Below are 18,431 nucleotides of genomic sequence, written 5' to 3' on the forward strand. Positions count from 1 at the left end.
GTGTGTGTGCGCACGAGTGTGTGCGTTTGGGTTTGTGGCAGCACGTGTATGTGTATGTGTGTGCATGAGAGCTCGCCTAGATCTGCAGTGAAGCAGAAGGTATGGGGGAGGGCGGGAGAGGCAGTAGTATTCGTTGGATCAGGGTGGCTTATGGCACCCGGAACTCCTGAAGCTCAAGTGTGAGGAGGAGCATGTGCCCGTTTCTGATTTGAACCAGGGGATTTGTGTGACTTTGACAGATTTCCAGGCTCTTTCAAATTTGATGCGAGAAGGAACTTTAGGGCTCAGCTGAGAAGCCTGAAGGCCCAGGTGACGTGCCGGTGTGTCCCATGTCTCAGCACTGGGAGCTACTGGCATGGTTCCACCACATGTTCAGAGTCAGGGAGATGGCCCAAAGGACTGGGTTCGATTCTCGGCACCACCAGGAGCAGCCTCTGAGCCCAGCACTGCGCCACCCCCCCTGCCCCCCACAACAAGACCGTAGCCAAAACACTCCAAGGTGGAGCCGGAGAGAGAGTCCAGTGGGCAGGGTACGTGGGCAGGCTGACCCAGGTTTGATCCCCAGCATCCCATATGGTCCCCTGTGCACCACCGGGGTGATCCCTGAGTGCAGAGCCAGGAGTAACTCCTGAGCATTACTGGGTATGGCCCCCAAAGAAAACAAAACACCCTGAAGAATGTCCGAGGCACGTGGCTGGTATCCCCTTATCCAGGACCCCTCTCAGCCTCTCCTCACCCCTGCAGGGCCCACTGTGGTTGCTCGTCCTGTCTGCTCGTGGCATCGTGGCAGTCCTTGCTGGGTAGAGGCTTCCAGCTTCCACACAAGGAACGTCCCGGTAGCAGGTGTGTGTGTGTGTGTGTGTGTGTGTGCTGTGTGAGCCAAACCTTCACCTCCAGCTGTGTGTGTGGTGGAGCTTGCTAGCTCTGGCTAGACCCAAGTTCAGGTCTCAGGAATCGCCTTTCTCTGATCTTGAATCTGTCATCTCTGTACTGGGGCTAAGGCGGTTCCTCCTTCGTTGGCGGTGCTGCCTTTGTAGGTTGTTGAAACGGGCTGGTAAAGCTCTTGGCTCTGTACCGTGACCCAGAATGGGAACTCCACGAATGCCACCTGCACCTCAGTCCTCGGGGCGGGAACTCCCTGCGTGCCCTTTGATACTCCATCCCAGGTGTCCTGGCTGAGCCCTGCGAGTGTTCTGGAGTGTCAGGACCCCTGCGTGAGGAGAATCAGCTCTCTGCTCCCTGACTGGGGCCAGGGGTTAGGCCCTGAGGCACAGCAGGGGGACTCTGGCAAGCGCTTTTTGCTGACTTTGAGACGACACTGAAGGCCTCCCGGAACACTGACGCTCCGTCCCTCAAGCCCTGTGCCAGGTCTGCGGCCTTTCCTTGTCTCCAAAAATGGGGTCTCCCTGTCAGAAAGAAAGCCAACCCCCCACCCCACTCCCACCCCCCACCTCCGGGGCCTTAGTCTTTAGGCCTGTGCTTCTCTGGTTCTTCTCAAACTGATTTCTGGTCTGCTCAGGTTTTCCTGTCACCTCTGGAAATGGAGCCAAGTGGATGAGAGCAAGGGCCACGGAGCCAGACAGACAGGAGTCAGGGCCCCGGCTGCCGCTTACCACTTACCAGCCGCCCGGCTTCTGCCAAGTGCTTTCTTTCTTTGGGCCTCAGTTTTGTTATCTGGAAATCGGGACTAGTACCACCTGCCTCTCGGGGTTGTGAGAATTTGTTTTCATTTTATTTTATTTTATTTTTTTAATTTTTGGGTCACACCTGGTGATGCACAGGGGTTACTCCTGGCTCTGCACTCAGGAATTACCCCTGGCGGTGCTCAGGGGACCATATGGGATGCTGGGATTCAAACCTGGGTCGGCCACGTGCAAGGCAAACGCCCTACCTGCTGTGCTATCACTCCAGCCCCGGGGTTGTGAGAATTTGTGACCACATGGAGCGTGTCTTCCTGGCAGGTGGCCAGGCCTCAGTGGGACCCAACAGCCATGTATCAAGGCCATCCAGCTCTGTGGACACTCCTGGTGCCAAAATGGACATGCTGACTCCCTTCTCCATGGCTTCCTCCCCCACCCTCTGTCGTCACTGTAGACCCCACTCTTGGCTCTGTGGTCCAGCTAGCCCCGAGACAGGACCCAGGTCACAAGAGGCGGGGTGTTGCCTGCCTGCTGGCGGGACCAGGCCTCAGAGAGCTGGGGCCCTCTTGCAGACTGTGTGGGTATATTTAGTTTAGTTTTTTTGGTTTTGTTTGGGGGTCATGCCTGATGGTACGCAGAGGTCGATCCTGGCTTTGCACTCAGGAACTGTTCCTGGAAGGCCTCAGGGGACCATCTGGGGCGCTGGGAATGGGACCCGGGTCAGCCACAGGAAAGGCAAGTGCCCTCTCCACTGCACTGTAGCTCCGACCCCTGTCTGGGTATCTTGACGCCAAGCTGAGGACTGGCCCCCTTCACACAGGCGGGTACAGTCCTGGGAGGAGAGGAGCATCCTGAGTGCGGGCAGTGCCCCAGGGCAAGGCCCTCCAGGTCTGGGGTAAGAGCTCTCAGCGCCCCTCAGGGGGAGCAGCAGAGGGAAATCGATTCTTCCTCTCTCTGCCCGAAAAGAGCAGCCACGTGGGGCGAGGTGTCTACTGGTGGGGGGTCCTGAGAGAGCCCGGTGAGGGGGTGGCGATACTTGCCAGCTGGGCCCCACCTGTGCAGCCCAGAATCAGGGTACTGGCCTTTCCCGAGCTGCCTGCCTCCCTCCCCTGGCACGGGGTACCAACTCCTCCCGACTGCAGGCTCTGCGCCCCCTGCGGTCCCCAGACCTTCCAGCCATCCACTGGGAACTGGCCAGGACGCTTTCACTAACAAGCTAGGCGCGTTCCAATCTGGATGGAATTAAGCCACAAATAAAAGAAATTCTAAAAAAAATAAGAGGAAGGAGAGGCAAGGTAATAGTCCTCACACTAACGGCGCTGCAGTGTCTGCCGGGACCTCAGATCTGGCGCTATCTATTTTTTAATAATTGAGGGTAATAAATATGTATTTCTTTCTCCTCACACCCCCTCCCCCCCAGTCCTCGGCAGCTTGTCAGCTCTCTGTGTCTTGCCTCTGATCAGGCCAAGTCTTCCCCAAGCAAAAAAAAAAAAAAAAAAAAACCCTTTAAGCAACAAGGATTAAAGCCTGAAAGTAGGTCTGCTTGAGATCCCCCCTTCCTGCCCCTCCCCCAGGCTTGGTGGGGGGAGCCTCCGGGAGTGCTGAGGACAGGGTAGGTGGGGGTGCGCAATGCAGTGTTGGGGGTGCTGTTCTTTCTCCTGGTGTTCTTCCCGCTGTGACTCGGGGGCCCGCTTGAGGAGAGCCCAGGCCCCCCGAGGAGGGGCAGACCTGAGAACCAGGGCCCTGGTCCCCATAGCCCAAGATACAGAAAGGAGGGCTAGGGTCTCAGACGTCCCCACTTGGCTTGGCACCCCGGCCTTGTGCTAGAGGGCCCTGGGAGCCAATACTCAAGTCTCAGTTTCTCTAGCCTTAAAGTGGGAGCATCAAGGAGGGGGTCAGGTAAGCTCAAAGTGGTTCAGTCCTTAGCACAGAGAAAATGCCACATAGAGTGACTAAGGCATTTGCCTTGCACATGGCCGACTGGGCCCACCAGGAGTAATTTCTGAGCACAGAGCTAGGAGTAACCCCTGAGCATTGCTGGGTGTGGCCCAAAAGAACAAAGCAAAAAACAAACCAACCCAGAAAACAAAAAAGAAAGAAAATGCAACATTATTAATGAAATAAGTGCTGTTCTTTTTTTAATTTTAATTTTTTAATTTTATTTTTATGAAGTTGTTTACAGTAATTCATTGCATTTTATATTCGAACAGCAATCCCACCACCATTGCACCTTCCCACCACCATATTTTTAAATGTTTGTACCCCAAATCCCAAACCGTGCCCCGCCTAAACAGAACCGAAACAATTTGTATTGCTTGTTATGAATAATCCGCTAAAAATGGTCCAATAAAATTTCCTTAGAGGAAAGTGCATGAAGATTGTTGTATTTCATCCTGTAGCCATTAAGCCCTTGTTAAAAGATTACTAACATGTTTGTTAAAGGTTGAGCCTTGTGTGCTTTTATATATATATATATATATATATATAAAAGCATACACATATGCTTATATATGTATATATAAGCGCATATGCTTATATGTGTATATATATTATAATTTTTCCCCCCATGAGATTGGTACATCAGTGGTGTAGAGTATGAGAAGTCTCACAGCGGCAAATGTGGCTGTGTGCTCCGGGAATTCTAGAATTTAGAATACAATTATACAGCAGATTCACTCCTGGGTGAGGCTCGTCTGAGCCTGTGGAGAGTGGCCGTGAGCATGGCAGCCATTGAGTCCTGGAGGTTTTTGGCTGCCGGGGCTCTGTTGGGGCGGGGAGGGAAACTCACCTGCCCCCTCCGAGTTGCCCGGTGAAGACAGCCTAGCGCGGGGTCTGGGGGCATCTCTGCAGCATGTCGGTCTATGTTGCTCTCTTCTCGAGTGCTGTTCTTTTTCACCAAGTCTGCTGAGCCTCAGAGAGACTGGCCATCACCTGCCCCGTCTCACGTAGCCCCAGTTCCCACGTGCCTGCAAGGCACACTGGCATTTAGGCAGCGTTCCTAACACCCAGGAAAGGGTCTGGTGGGCCAGCAAGTTGCAGACCAGAACTCAAGGTCATTCCTCTCCCACTTCCTGCCACCATTAGCTTCCTTTTTTTTTTTTTCTTCTTTTGCTTTTTGGGTAACACCCAGGCAATGCTCAGGGGTTACTCCTGGCTCTGCACTTAGGAATCACTCCAGGTGGTGCTGGCGGGACCGTATGGGATGCTGGGGATCGTACCTGGGTTGGCCGAGTGCAAGGCAAGAGCCCTCCCACTGTCCTATTGCTCCTGCCCCAACTCTTAGCTTCCTGACCGAACCCAGGATCTCAGGCCCTGGCTCCAGGATCCAGCCCAGAGAGGGCCTGGCTTGGCGGGGAGAGGAGCGCCCGGGCAGCTGTGGCTGCTGCTGGGCAGCCTCCCCCTGCCCACAGAGCCGCCAGCCTTTGCAGTTCTGCTGAGGCAGCAGCTAGGCTAGTGGGCCTTTCTCCCTCTGTGCTGGGCACAGGCGCACTGGGCTGCAGGTGCAGGGCCCTGCGCCCCCGAACCCACCCCGGCCAGACCCCCTGGCCTGACCCAGTGGCCAGTGCTCAGCCAGGAGACTGCTCGGCCCCCACTGCCTGCACCCCCCACCCCCTCCCAGGCCTACTCAGGCTGCTCTGGGCCCTGAGGCGGGAGCTAGGCAAGGCGGCCAGGCCGGAGGGCAGGAAAGCTGGGAGGGAGGTGGCTATTTATAGCCGGCTTTGCTTTTGTTCCTTTTCCAGCAAGGCTTCTCTTTAAATAGGAGCAGGGCTGGAGGCTGGAGCTCATCCTCAGCCGCCCAGCCTGCGCAGGCGCATGCCTCTGTCAGAGTGTGTGTGTGTGTGTGTGTGTGTGTGTGTGTGTGTGTGTGTGTGTGTGTGTGTGTGTGCCTGTGTCTGTGTCTCTCTGTGTGTGTGTGTGTGTGTGTGTGTGTGTGTGTGTGTGTGTGCCTGTGTCTGTGTCTCTGTGTGTGTGTGTGACACTTGGGTATAGAGGCACAGTGGGGTGCGGTGCGTGTGTGTGCAGGGATGGGGTGGTCAGCTCTGTGGGGCCAGAGAGGGGTGTTCTTTGTTTTGTTTTTATTTTGGGACCACACCCAAGTTGTGCTCAGGGTTTACTCCTGGTTGTGGGCTTAGGGGACCATATGTGGTGCTGGGGATTGAACCCACGTCAACTGCTCGCACTCTCTCTCTAGCCAAAAGGGGGTATTCTTGGCATGTGGAGCGTGTGCTGATGCTTATGCATGCATGGGGCAGAGGATTTATATTTATATACATATAAATGGATTTATATTTGTGGGCATGTGCCGGCGGGGGCAGCCACCCCTAAGTTGGTGAGTGTATGCAGATAGGTGAGTCATGCACAGTCATGTAACGATGGGGTCCAGGGCAGGCAAGTCTGTGTGTATTTATGCGTGTGGGGTGTGACATGAAGGGTTCTCGTGGGGGTTAGGGTACGTCCGTGGAATGGGGTGTCGGAGGGTGGTTCCCTGTGTACATGTGGGTTTCCCTGTATATTCGCACAGCACACACCCAACCCATGGAGCTCTGGGGCTCTCAGCATATATTCAGCAGAGGGTGGCCGGGGACAGCAGCAGGCAAGGCATCGTGACGTCTGACCTGCGCTGCCCTAAGGTGGAAGGAGGGGCAGGAGCTGTGTGAGGAGGCTGCTCGCCTAGCAGGTACCGAGAGCCCCCTTTTTCCTGCTCAGAGCTGCCAGGTGGGTGAGCTCAGGGCTCCAAGCTGATGGCACACGTGCCCCGGACCAAGTCAGCTGGTGAGGACCCCTCATTTTGGGGGGCTGACCTGAAGTCAGTCTGGCCTGCTTCTACCCTCTGCATCTCCAACTTAACATCTGTACGGGGAACCTCAGTGGCCTTTGGGGATCACACTTTCTAGTGTCTTTGTGCTAGGAAGGCAGCTTAGCACCTTGAGGGGGGGTCTGGTCAGTGGAGTCAGGATCCTGCCACCCTTTCTGGATCACTTGATATAGGATAGTTGGGTGGGAGAAAGGGGGTCTTCATACAGGCTGGGAGGTTGGGGTCCCTCACCAATGGAACACATTTTCTGGGTGCAGTGACCCCATACATGCTGGGTAACCCAGACCTGTCAGCATCTACCCCAGGGGTCGGGCGGGGTGGTCCTGACCTGTTTGGGTCAGCTCCGGCTGGGAGGTGGGGTACAGGCAAGCTAGAAGAGTGGAGCACCCAGCCTGGTACTGCCCGGGCCCCTGGGCCTGCCTGGCCTTGCCAGCAACTCAGATCGATGCAACAGCCCTCTCCACCCTCACCCCCAAAGGCCAAACAAAACATAGTAAATATTTAATCCGGGCCTGGGAGCCAAAGAGGCTGCCCTGCCCCCTGCCCAGCGTCTGGCTGCTCTGGCAGCTGGTAATGAGTACACAGTGGCAGGGATCGATGGTGGCCAGGGTCAGTGGGATGGGTGGCGTATGCTGTCCCCTCCCTCCAGCCCCAGACCCTCCTGGACCATCCCTGGCTTTCTAAGCCTTCTGGGTGTGAACCTCCCCAAATTGGTTTCAGAGGCCCTGTGCCAGCTTGAGGAGGCTGAAGGGGGCCACTTCTGGGAAGAGGGCAGTGAAAAGAGGGGCCATCTGAGCATCCTGTTGGTGCCTGAGCCCCTGTGGGACAAGACCCCTGCTGGGCCAAAGCCATGGAGAGCATTTAGTGGGTGGCCAGCCAGACTGCTCTGTCCTGCTGTGTTCCAGCCTCCTGAGCATCGCCCGGGGGACGCCTTGCAGGCTGCTCACTCATCCACGAGGCAGACACTTACTGGGTGCCAGTCACAGGGTGCCAGCTAGGAGACAAGTCGGAGCCTGTGGAGAAATTGCATTCTACACAGGCAAACAGTTAACAAAGAAACACAGACAGTCATCTCAGAGAGGGGCTGGAATTTGTGTGGAGAAATCAACTCTACTATGATCCTGAGATGCCTGGATAGAAGATCATGCGCCGGACACCTGGGCGGTCAGAGACCAGGGGTTAGGGCAAGAGCAGCGCAGGGGGCTCTCAGCAAGTACAAAGGCCCAGAGGCAGGAAGGGGGTTGATGTTGGAAGATTTAGTAGATTTAGTCTGGAGCGGCTGGAGAACGAGGCGGTGGCCGCTCCAGCAGGGTTGCAGGCTGTGGGAGGAGTCGGGTTTTGCTCTAAGTGCAGGGCAAAGGCATTAGGGGTTTTAAGCCACGGAATGGCCTGATCTGATTTACATTTTTAAAAGCTTCTGTTGGCTGCCGTGAGGAGAATGGAGGGTTGGGAGCTAAGGGTGAAGGCAGGAAGTCCCGATTGGGAGGGGGTGGGTGAGGACGAGGACGGGGAGTGGAGGGAAGAGACACTGGTGACCAGCCTGAGTGGTACTACTGGCCAGTGGCTCCCAGAGCGGCTGGACTTCTTGCTTCCGGGTCCTCTCCTGAGGGAGCAGGGCCGAGCCCTCGAGCCGCCCCCTCCTTCCCAGGGCCAGACTCCACAGTGGGCAGTCCAGGAAGTTTTTTAGGAGCATTAGAAAATGTTGACATGTTTTTTGAAACAATTTCAGATCTGATATCTCTGCCAGATTGAGTTCGTAACCAGCTTTATTGTTTAAGCCTGCTGGGATTTCATCAAAGGCCTCTGCTGTTTACCCAGAACCATTTCACTGGAGAAAACAGCAAACAGACCTGCATTTCTATCTGATTTCACTTTTTTCCCTTTTCTCATGAATTTAAGTGCTTGTGAAAAGCAAGGCTGATAAGGCAAAACAGCAAGCCTCACACAGACGAGGGGAGCGGAAAGAGCTCAGCGGAGGCTTATTAACAGAGTCGGGCAAACTGGGGGCCGGCTGTGCCCCACCCCTCAAAGGCAGGGAAGGGGGAAGATGACGGAAGAGAGAGCTGCTGACCCCGATTTCTAGGCCATCTCCTGGTGTCTCTTGTCTTTCCCAGCTTCCGGACTATTTCAGACGCGGGCAGCAATGAAAACCTGAGCATCAGCCCTCACCTGCTAAGCAGTGGTGAGCCAGGCTCAGAGACGGTGACACAAACCCAGACTTTCCTGGGGAAGGGATGAGTGAGGAAGTAGGGCGATTTCAGTGCCAGGAAAACCGGGCTTCCTGGTGTGTGGACAGGGCCTGGGAATCAGGGCAGGCCAGGGCAGGGCACAGGGCACTCCCTCTCCCTCCCCTGGACACCCCCCACCCTGACGCTAGCCCGTCTGGGTCATAGGACGGCAGCCTTGACCCCACAAGCTTCAGGCCAGCAGAGCGTCACCAGCCCCAGCCCTGCAGCCTGCCCGGGGAAGGTGCTCTGAGAAGTTTGTGTTTCTTGTGCCTTGCTCCGATGCTTGAGCGACAGCTAGTTAAGTGCACAGGTTGCTTGGCACCCGGGCCATCTTTTACCAGTTGTACATTAGACCCACTTAGAAGGTCAATCGATTTGAACCAATTAGCAAGAGGATAAGGACTTGTTTATCTTTAACTGACTGTAGATGTTGCAGGGAGGCTTCTGAGGGTCAGAGGTCCCATTTTAGCCCCATAGCCTCCGTGCTCTCCCGAGCTTCTCTCCACAGCTGGGAGTCGGCCCCTTCTCTTTCTGGGATGAGCCCCCAAAAGTGCCAGGGAAGGAGGCCCCAGGAACCATGTCCCCAGAGTCCATTCTAGACCCTTCTGCTTATGGAGGCTCCCTCCTGCCACCTTTCCCAGACAGCAGGACTGTCCAGGGGGCTGCTGGAGCTTCAGGGCATAGCCGGTCCTCCTGTGAGTGGACAGGCAGTGGGGCCCGTGCCCCGGCTTGGGGAGGATTCATCGACTCCTCAAGGGCTTCCACATGGCACTGAATCTTTGTAGGCCCTTCCTTGACCGTCCTTCTCCCCCACACCCCCCAACCCCCAGCAAAAGTCTCATTCTCATTGTTTTTGTTTGGGGGCTGCCCCTGGGTGGTGCTCAGGGCTTACTCCTGATTCTGTGCTCAGGGATCACTCCTCGTAAACCTAGGAGACCATATGGGTTGGCCGAGTGCAAGGCAAGCCTCCTTGCCCACTGTCCTATCATTATGGCCCCCAAAGTCTCATTATTTTTGCCACAAGAGGAAACTGAGGCTGGGACGTGGCTAGCAGTAGCGTTCACTTGTGCTGTCTGAGTGAGTCAAACTCCCAGGATTTGGTTTCACGTGGTGGCCCAGTCTGAGCTTGCTCTGAGACGAGGTAGAGCCCAGGGGCTTCTTCCAGAATACTGGGAAAGGAGATGGGTCGGAGAGGACGAAGGGAGCCCTTTGGCACTTCCTGGCCTGAGATTCTCTTGGGCCTTGGAAGGCCAAGTCTGACAGGCTGGGTGCCTATGAACCTAATTGTTCTCTGTGTCTTGAGATGCCCTATCGCCCCCTTCCACCCCCGCCCCAAACCCTGGCCAGAACCTGGGCTTCTCCCAGAGCCCCAGAACAGCTGCAGGAAGGCCTGGTCTGCTCTCCAGCTCTGGCACGTTTCCCTCCCAGCCCCTCATGCCCGCGTCTGGAATTCCAGCGAACACACACGTTGGAGACAGCACAATCTGCTTTCTTTCAGGGCTGGGCGACGTGAGCCACGGAACGGCGAGTTGGGTTTTCCGGCAAAGAGGTTTTGCATGGAAGTGTCCCCAGGAATGGGCCAGTTTGGAGGGGTCAGTGCTGGGGTATATGGGGGGCCTGGGGAGGCCAAACTCTAATTCCAGTTCTGCTGTGCTGGCTCAAAATCATTGCCGAGTTCTTGGGAAATTGCTTCGGGCCTCACAGCATTTTCCTCTTAATAGCCTCTGTGGGGGCGAATCCTTGACCTCTGAGGGTGGGTTTGATTTTTTTTGGAAAAGGCCAAAAGTAATTTGAAGCCCTGTGCTGTAAGTAAAGGGGATGAGCCATTTGCAGAAAAGGTTTGTTTTGTTGCTGGGAATTTTATTCTTCTTCTTTAGGCTCAAAATCTGAGGGGACCCTCTGGGGTGCAGGACCTTCAAATGGGGAGTTGGGATTGGTTCCTCCGCCAGAGGGCAGGAGAAGGGAATTGATATTTTATTGAGCTGTTGTTATGTTCCATACACTTTACATATATTATCTTAACTGCCTGAAATCATTTTTGGAATAAGGCCAGTCTATAAAAAAAAGACCATAAATAATTTATTATCTTTCTTACTCTGCATAGAAATCCTGATAGAACAAGCTCTTTGCCCATTTCATAGGTGAGGGAATTAGGGCTCTAGAAAGTTAAATGACTTCTGGGAGTGACAAAGCTTTGGAAGTATCAGCCTCAGGATTTGAACCCAGGTCTGTTTGACACCGAACTCTAAGCCATTCTCCTTTTCCTTTGTTTTTCTGTGTGTGGGTTACATTCAGTGATGCTTTGGGGCTATTCCTGCCTCTGTGCTGGGGGCTGCTTCTGTGTGTGGTGCTGGACTTGTGTTTAGCCCAGCGGAGTCGCAAGGTTAACTTTCTTTTGGTTTGGTTTTGGGGCCACATCTGGCAATCTGTGCTGGGGGTGGGGGTTACTCTTGGGGGATCATGTGGTACCAAGAATCCAGCTGGATTCTCCACATGCAAAGCACGTGTGCCAGCCTTCAAGCCCTTTCCCCGGGCCTGGTTCTCTTAATATTCTGTGAGTTCTAATGTGCCTACCCTACTTTCCTTTGCCCCCAATAACACACAGATTTAGTTTCATTATGTCACAGTGACATCATTCGGGCTGTACTCTGCTCTTTAAAAAGAAAACAGGTCATGAAGGAGTCGTGTGCGGGTGAAATGCTGACTGTGTGCTGTGGCGGACATCGTCAGCGGGTGTCAGGGGATGTGTGGGTGACAATGGCTCGGCATGAAGTATGGTGTTTATTAGGCCCTGGCAAAGCCTCAGGAGTTCCAGATGCCAAGCAGTGATAAGTGGGAACTGCCTGTCTCAGCTCTCGGCAGCTCCAAATGCTGAGCAGGCTTCCAGTCTGAGCTTCAGAATCCACTGGACTCCGGGGCGAGGCAGCTCATTCCTGGCCACTGGCAAGACAGGGCTCCCTCTGAGAGAGGATCGTATGGAGAGTAGTGAGAATTATTATTATTACCCCAACCTCTGGTTCATTAATGGTCACGATTAGTATTCCAGTGGCGCACAGGCCGCCGCTGGAGCACTCAAGTGCCTGCCCCCGTGCTAAAGCCGTTCTTGTTCAACTTGGATCCCTCTACCTACTCGTTTTGTTTGCTTTTGTTTGTCTTTGTTGGTTTGTGGCCCATACCTTGTGGAACTCAAGGCTTACTCCTGGCTCTGTGTTCAGGGATCACTCCTGGCAGTGCTCAGGAGACCATCTATGATGTCGGGGATTGAACCCGGGCCTGCCACATGCAGGTGTGGAGCATGGTGACAGACACTGGTGCAGATAAGACCCAACCTTGCAAAGCGGTCTAATGCGAAGCCTTGCAAGGGGGAGTATCTGGGCAAAGTTGGCAAGAACAGGGTGCCAGCCCACACCGGGTGTTTGGCCTCGAGCCTCACTTGACCTCCTAGTCACATGAGTCACATGAGCCCTAGACACAGAAACTGTTACTTATACTTTTTTTTTTTTTGGCCACACCCAGCATTGCTCGGAGGTTACTCCTGGCTTTGCACTCAGGAATTACTCCTGGTGGTGCTCAGTGGACCATATGGGATGCGGGGGATTGAACCCAGGTCAGCCATGTGCAAGGCAAATGCCCTACCTGCTGTGCTATCACTCCAGCCCCCGTTCCTTATACTTAGCAAGTCATCCTAACTATAGCATCTAGCATTGACTGGGGCATAGCAGAGAAGGAGCGGTGATAGGCCAATAATGCTGAACTTCATGTGATTGGACTTTCTTGTAAGCCGAGACCCTCTATAAAATATGTGTGTATTTGGCAATAAAGTGAACAGCCATCAGCTGCTCCCGAAGGGTGTTTCTCCACGAACCTGTCATCCTTCACCCCACGTCTGCCCAGGCCTGGTGCGCAACGTGTCCGGGCACCGCTGGGGGAAAACTGTTTCCCAACACGCAGGGTAAGCAAGTGCTTTACTTGCTGTACTTGCTCTCCAGCCCCTCTTCTTTATTCTCCCAGCCCCCTTGTTGGAACATGTCCACCATCTGAGGTCTCCGCTACATTCCTAATCGCAGAGGTAGACTTTCAGAATCCAGAAGGACGCTCTGTCTGTGCAGTCTTGACCCTTGCTCTGATGTGGCTGCTTGTCCGCGAGGGATCTCGGGGGTGGCTTTCTGTGCAAGCAAGGAGGGCAGCTCGTGGTTCAGTACATACCCCTCCTCTCTCGAAGCCACAGCTTCCTTGCTGGGCTGGCTGGCCACAGCCCGTCACAGCTCTCTGAGTAGATCAGTGCCACATCAGTGAGTCGCTCTCACAGCCCTTCCACCTGTGGGCAGAAGGCGCAGCACAGCGCCCGGTACAATGGGATGCTCTGCTCCAAGGAGTGGGTGCTTTATATGCGCCAGCATGGCATGGATGCCAAGACATATTGCTCAGTGAGGAAGCAGGGTAATATGCCTCACGACCATTTGTGTTTTAAAAAGAAAGATATACTTGGATGTGATAGAAATTTTCTGGAAAGGCACTAAAGAAACTGTTAACTGTGGAATGTTTCTGAAGAAAGATACTGGGAACTGGAGGTCTGACAAAGGAAAAGAGACTTATTTGTCACTGTCACTGTCACTGTCATCCCATTGCTCATCGATTTGCTCAAGCGGGCACCAGTAACATCCCTAAGTGAGACTTGTTGTTGGCTGGCCAAGATTTTTCACTGTAGACCTTAATTTATTTTTCTTACTCTGTGCATGCATTATCTTTTTGATTAAGAAAAAGGAGGCGGGGGGGGGCGGGCTGGAGCAATAGTACAGCGGGTAGGGCGTTTGCCTTGCACACGGCCAACCCAGGTTCAATTCCCAGCATCCCATATGGTCCCTCAGCACTGCCAAGAGTATTTCCTGGGTGCATGAGCCAGGAGTAACCCCTGTGCATCGATGAGTGTGACCCCCCCCTCAAAAAAAGCCAAAAGAAAAAAGAAAAAGGGGGCATGAGGTGCTAAGGATGTGTGGGGCCCTGGGTTCATTTCCTGGGACCAGGAAAAAAAAAAGTGGAAGAAAGTAGGTGGGGGAAGCTTTGGTTGTTTAGATTTGGGGGCCACACCTGGCAGTGCTTAGGGCATACCTCTGGTCCTGTGCTCAGGGATCACTCCTAGAGATGCTTGGGGCACCATCTCGTGTGCCAGAGACAGACTAGATCAGCTGTGACAAGGCAGGCACCTTACCCTTCACTATTTCTCCTGCCCAGTCAGGGGAGGTTTGATAGAGCAAATCCCCAGGCATTATCTGACTTTCTCTGAAAACCACCTACTTTTTCTTTCCCTTCTTGAGCCAGGTCTCAGGCCCTGGCTTTCAGGCCATTAGTTCCTCTCCCTTAGTCCCAGCCCATGCCTGCCCCACCCCCAGGCGTCCATTACTGCCTCTTACAGGTACTTAAAACCTACCTTTTGCCTTCGAATACAAATAACTCTAATCTGGTGTGAAGGCTGAGCTTCATTGCACTTACAGAACAGACAAAATCGGCTGGCACCCGAGATGCTCGATAAATGTTTGCTGAATGGAATTGAATCTGCGACTCGGTTGGTTACACTGAGCAAGGGACTAATTGACCAAGGTCAGACTCCAAATCCCACATAGTTTGGTTCTCCCTGAATAAAGGGCCTTTCCTTGCGTGCAGTCAAAAACTTGCTCTGATGTGGCTGCTTGTCACAGGGGAGCTGCCGGAGGAAGAGAGTGGGTGTGGGGCTCGGCGGCCCCTATCACACAGCCTGGATTCACAGCTTAAAGCCAGAACAGGAGGATAATGGGGTGAGAAGAAGGTCCAGTTTGGGCAAGAGTCTGATTCAGAAGTGGCTCAGGGTGATAGTGAATTGTCTGTCTACTGTTGTATCAACCCAAACACTGGGGAGTTACCATTTAGCAGGTATTTTGGAGGAAAAGTTAAGGCATGATGTAGTTGGTTATCTCCATAGACTCTAAGGTGTTGCTTTTTTTTTGGGGGGGGTCATACCTGGCGATGCACAGGGGTTACTTCTGGCTCATGCACTCAGGAATTACTCCTGGGGTTGCTCGGAGGACCATATGGGATGCTGGGAATCAAACCTGGGTCGGCCGTGTACAAGGCAAGCACCCTACCCGCTGAGCTATCTCTCCAGCTTTAGGTGTTGCTTTTTAATATTTATATTATCAAGAACACATTTTCCATTTTGTCTTTCATACTTTGGAGGCTACACTTGGTACTGCTCAGGGGCTCTCCTAACTTGGGGGTCCTGATATTGTTCAGGGGATCATGCATGCCAGTGGTCAGACTTGAGACTCCAGCATGCAAGCATGCATTCTAGTCCTTTGAGTGATCTCCCTGGCTCCCAGTTAGTAATATTTATATTTTTGGAAGCAAGATAGTTTTTAATTGAAATTTATTTAGAAAGATGAGAGGGGAGAAAAAGAGAGAAATATGTGTTCAGGAGAGAACATGGACTTCTCTGGAGTGGAAAAGCAAGCAAAGACACATAGAGACATGCGGGTAAAATACATGTTCATAGAGGAACATGGGCTTGAAGAGCATTTTTGGGGGGAGGGGTCCACACTTGGCAGTGCTCAGGGATTACTCCTGGCTCTGCACTCAGGAATAATGGAGTGATTTGGCAGTGCTGGGGATTGAACCTGGGTGGGCCACATGCAAGGCAAGCACCCTACCCACTGTACTCGTGCGCCAACCCCTCAGTTAGCTGTTTTATTATTTTTGTTTGTTTATTTGTTTTTTTGGGTCACACCCGGCGATGCACAGGGGTTACTCCTGCTTGGGGGACCATATGGGATGCTGGGAACCGAACCTGGGTCGGCTGCATGCAAGGCAAATGCCCTGCCCGCTGTGCTATCACTCCAGCCCCTCAGTTAGCTGTTTTTTGTTTGTTTGTTTGTTTGTTTTTTGGGTCACACCTGGCGATGCACAGGGGTTACTCCTGGCTCTGCACTCAGGAATTACCCCTGGTGGTGCTCAGGGGACCATATGGGATGCTGGGATTCAAACCTGGGTCGGCCGTGTGCAAGGCAAACGCCCTACCCACTGAGCTATAGATCCAGCCCCTCAGTTAGCTGTTTTAAATGTTCAGTTCTGTCATATTAAAAACAATCTCATGGATATGGAATCATAGTTATCTTTTTGGTTTCTTTTTGTTTGTTTTGGAAAACACCCAGCAGCTCTAGGGGCTACCCCCAGCTGGGTGCTTAGGGGGACCCTGCTGGAGACTGACCCCTGGTCTCCCTCATGCAAAGCAATGTACCAGCCCCTTGGGCTGTATCCGCTTCAATCATCATTTTGTGTGTGTTTTGTTGTGTGTGTGTGGGGGACACCCACACCCAGCAGAGCTTAAGCGCTACTCCTGACTGTTCTTATGGCAGTTCTCGGGGACCATATACTATCCTGGGATTTGAACCCGCATCACCACATGCAAGGCAAGTGCCTTGACCACGTGCACTATCTCTTTGCAGCCCCCTCCATTTCTTTTTAGTTTGGGGACCACACCCGGCAATGCTCAGGTGTTACTCCTGGCTCTGCACTCAGGAATCACTGCAGGCTGTGCTTGGGGGAACAGATGGGATGCTAGGGATCAAATCCGGGTTGATCCTTGGCCTTTGCTGTGCTTCAGACTTCTAGACTGTAGCTCCTGGGGTGGATTCCCTTAGGCAGATTCTTTTCCTCTGGTCTCTGAAATCATCTACAGGCACAGGAGATCCAGTAGACATGAGGGGAGGGTGTCATGGAAGGTTCTAGAAGTGGAGGTGTAGGTAAGATGGTGCTGACATTTCTCTCCTTTTCCCCCTTGTCTCATAAATCCCCTACCATGAAGGAAGGAGGGGGTATATGTTCACTGCTTGTAACCTCCCCATTCATGTTTGAAACAGACCCCTGTGCCCTTGTCCCCTGGGACTCTCTGGCTGGTTCTCAGTGGTTGGTGCTGTCCTGGCACCTTTGTCCAGGCTGTGACCCAGCAGTCCAAGCCGCTGGGTCACAAAGGCCCCAGGACTCCTTTGAGCTGCTCACACCAAAGCTTTCTTGTCCCAGTGAGACTTATGATGAGGAAACGTTTGCCTGCTAGCACAGTGAGTCAGAAAGTTTGATATGCCTTTCACCAAAAAGAGGCCTCTGCATCTCTGGCCACATTAATAGAAGTGTCCAAATCTAGGACGTCGAGGGCCCTACCTGCTCTGCTCCATGCTGAGCGCCACTGAGTCATCCTCTCCCTCGTCATCTTTCGCCAATCAAGTCCATTGCACTGCTCTTGCTTACATTCTGCCTCCCCCAGCCCCCTTCTCTTCCTGGCCCCTGACGTCTCTCTCTCTGTCTGTATCTCTCTGTCTGTCTCTCTGTCTGTCTCTCTGTCTCTCTCTGTCTCTGTCTGTCTTTCTGTCTGTCTGTCTGTCTGTCTCTGTCTATGGGCTGGAGAGATCATACAGGGGTTAAGGTGTTAGGCTTTAGCAGCATATGGTTTCCTGAGCCCCACCAGGAGCGATCCCTGAGCACAGAGTTAAGAGTAAGCCCTGAGCACCTCTAGCTGTGGCCCCCAAACAAACCAAACCAAGCTGTTCCCCACTTTCCTTCCCTTTTTTTTTTTTTTTTTTTTTTTGCTTTTCGGGTCACACCTGGCGATGCACAGGGGTTATTCCTGGCTCTGCACTCAGGAATCACTCCTGGCGGTGCTCAGGGGACCATATCAGATGCTGGGAATCGAACCCGGGTGGGCCGTGTGCAAGGTAAACGCCCTACCCGTTGTGCTTCCGCTCCAGCCCCTCCTTCCCTTTGTTTTTGTTGCAGTGCTGGGGGGGTCACTCCCACCTGATTGTGGTGCTGATGCTACTCACAGGGGCCAGGAATCCCCAAATAGTTGCTGGGGTCTCACTCAGAGTGTCAGAGGGTGCCAGGACCCACACTCAGCCTCACACCTGCCGGGCACTAAGCTCTCTCCGGCCCCTACTGCTGTCATGTCTCCTGGTCGGGCCATGGCTGGCGTCCCTGTTGGTGTTCGAGCTTCTTCCTTGTCTCCCTGGTCCTCTCTGCAGACACGTGATGTTCAGGAATGCAATCTGACTAAACTCCTTTGATGGCTTCAAGTCTCCTCAGTGATTTCCTGCCCCTCTGGGAACAGAAGCCCCATCCTCAAGGAGAGCGTGCCTGCCTCTCCTGCTGCGTGTGCTGACTGATTTCATTTCCTCATCAGGGTCCTCGCACAAGCAGATCGTGCTGCCTGCGGAGTTCCTGTCCCACCCCTCATCTGATAGTCACTTCTCTTCTAAAGATCAGGTCAAAGGGCACTTCTGTCAGGATTCTTTGAGGCTCCCAGTTATATGGACCCATAACCTCCAGTGCTTATTCATGCATTGAACTGACATCTCTAGATCACCCAGGGGTGGCAGGGCTGGGGGTGGGGTGGAGGGAAGGGCAATAGTAGAGCGGGCAGAGCACTTGCCTTGCACACAGCTGACCCAGGTTTAATCTCCAGAACCCCATATGGTCCCCCAGTACTGCCAGGAGTGATCCCTGAATTCAGAGTCAGCAGTAAGCTCTGAGCACTGCTGGGTGTGGCTCAAAAACAAACCAAAACTGAAGTAAAATCACCAACAGGTGCTGAGAACACTGTGGTGAGCAAAACAAGATGCAGCCTTCTCTCATGCAAGGCAAACTTTTTTTGTTTTTGTTTTTGCTCTTTGGGTCACATCCGGGGGTTGCTCAGGGGTCACTCCTGGCTCTGCACTCAGGAATTAC

General features: G+C 53.4%; 1 protein-coding gene across 1 annotated transcript in view; it reads left to right on the top strand.

The window, feature by feature from the left end:
* Window positions 1-18,431, top strand: part of RTN4RL1 (reticulon 4 receptor like 1) — an 87,637-nt gene that overhangs the window by 16,205 nt on the left and 53,001 nt on the right. The gene's annotated exons all lie outside the window — the stretch shown is intronic.

The sequence above is a fragment of the Sorex araneus genome, chromosome 3 (genome assembly GCF_027595985.1).
Source record: "Sorex araneus isolate mSorAra2 chromosome 3, mSorAra2.pri, whole genome shotgun sequence".
NCBI classification, from domain to species: Eukaryota; Metazoa; Chordata; class Mammalia; order Eulipotyphla; family Soricidae; genus Sorex; species Sorex araneus.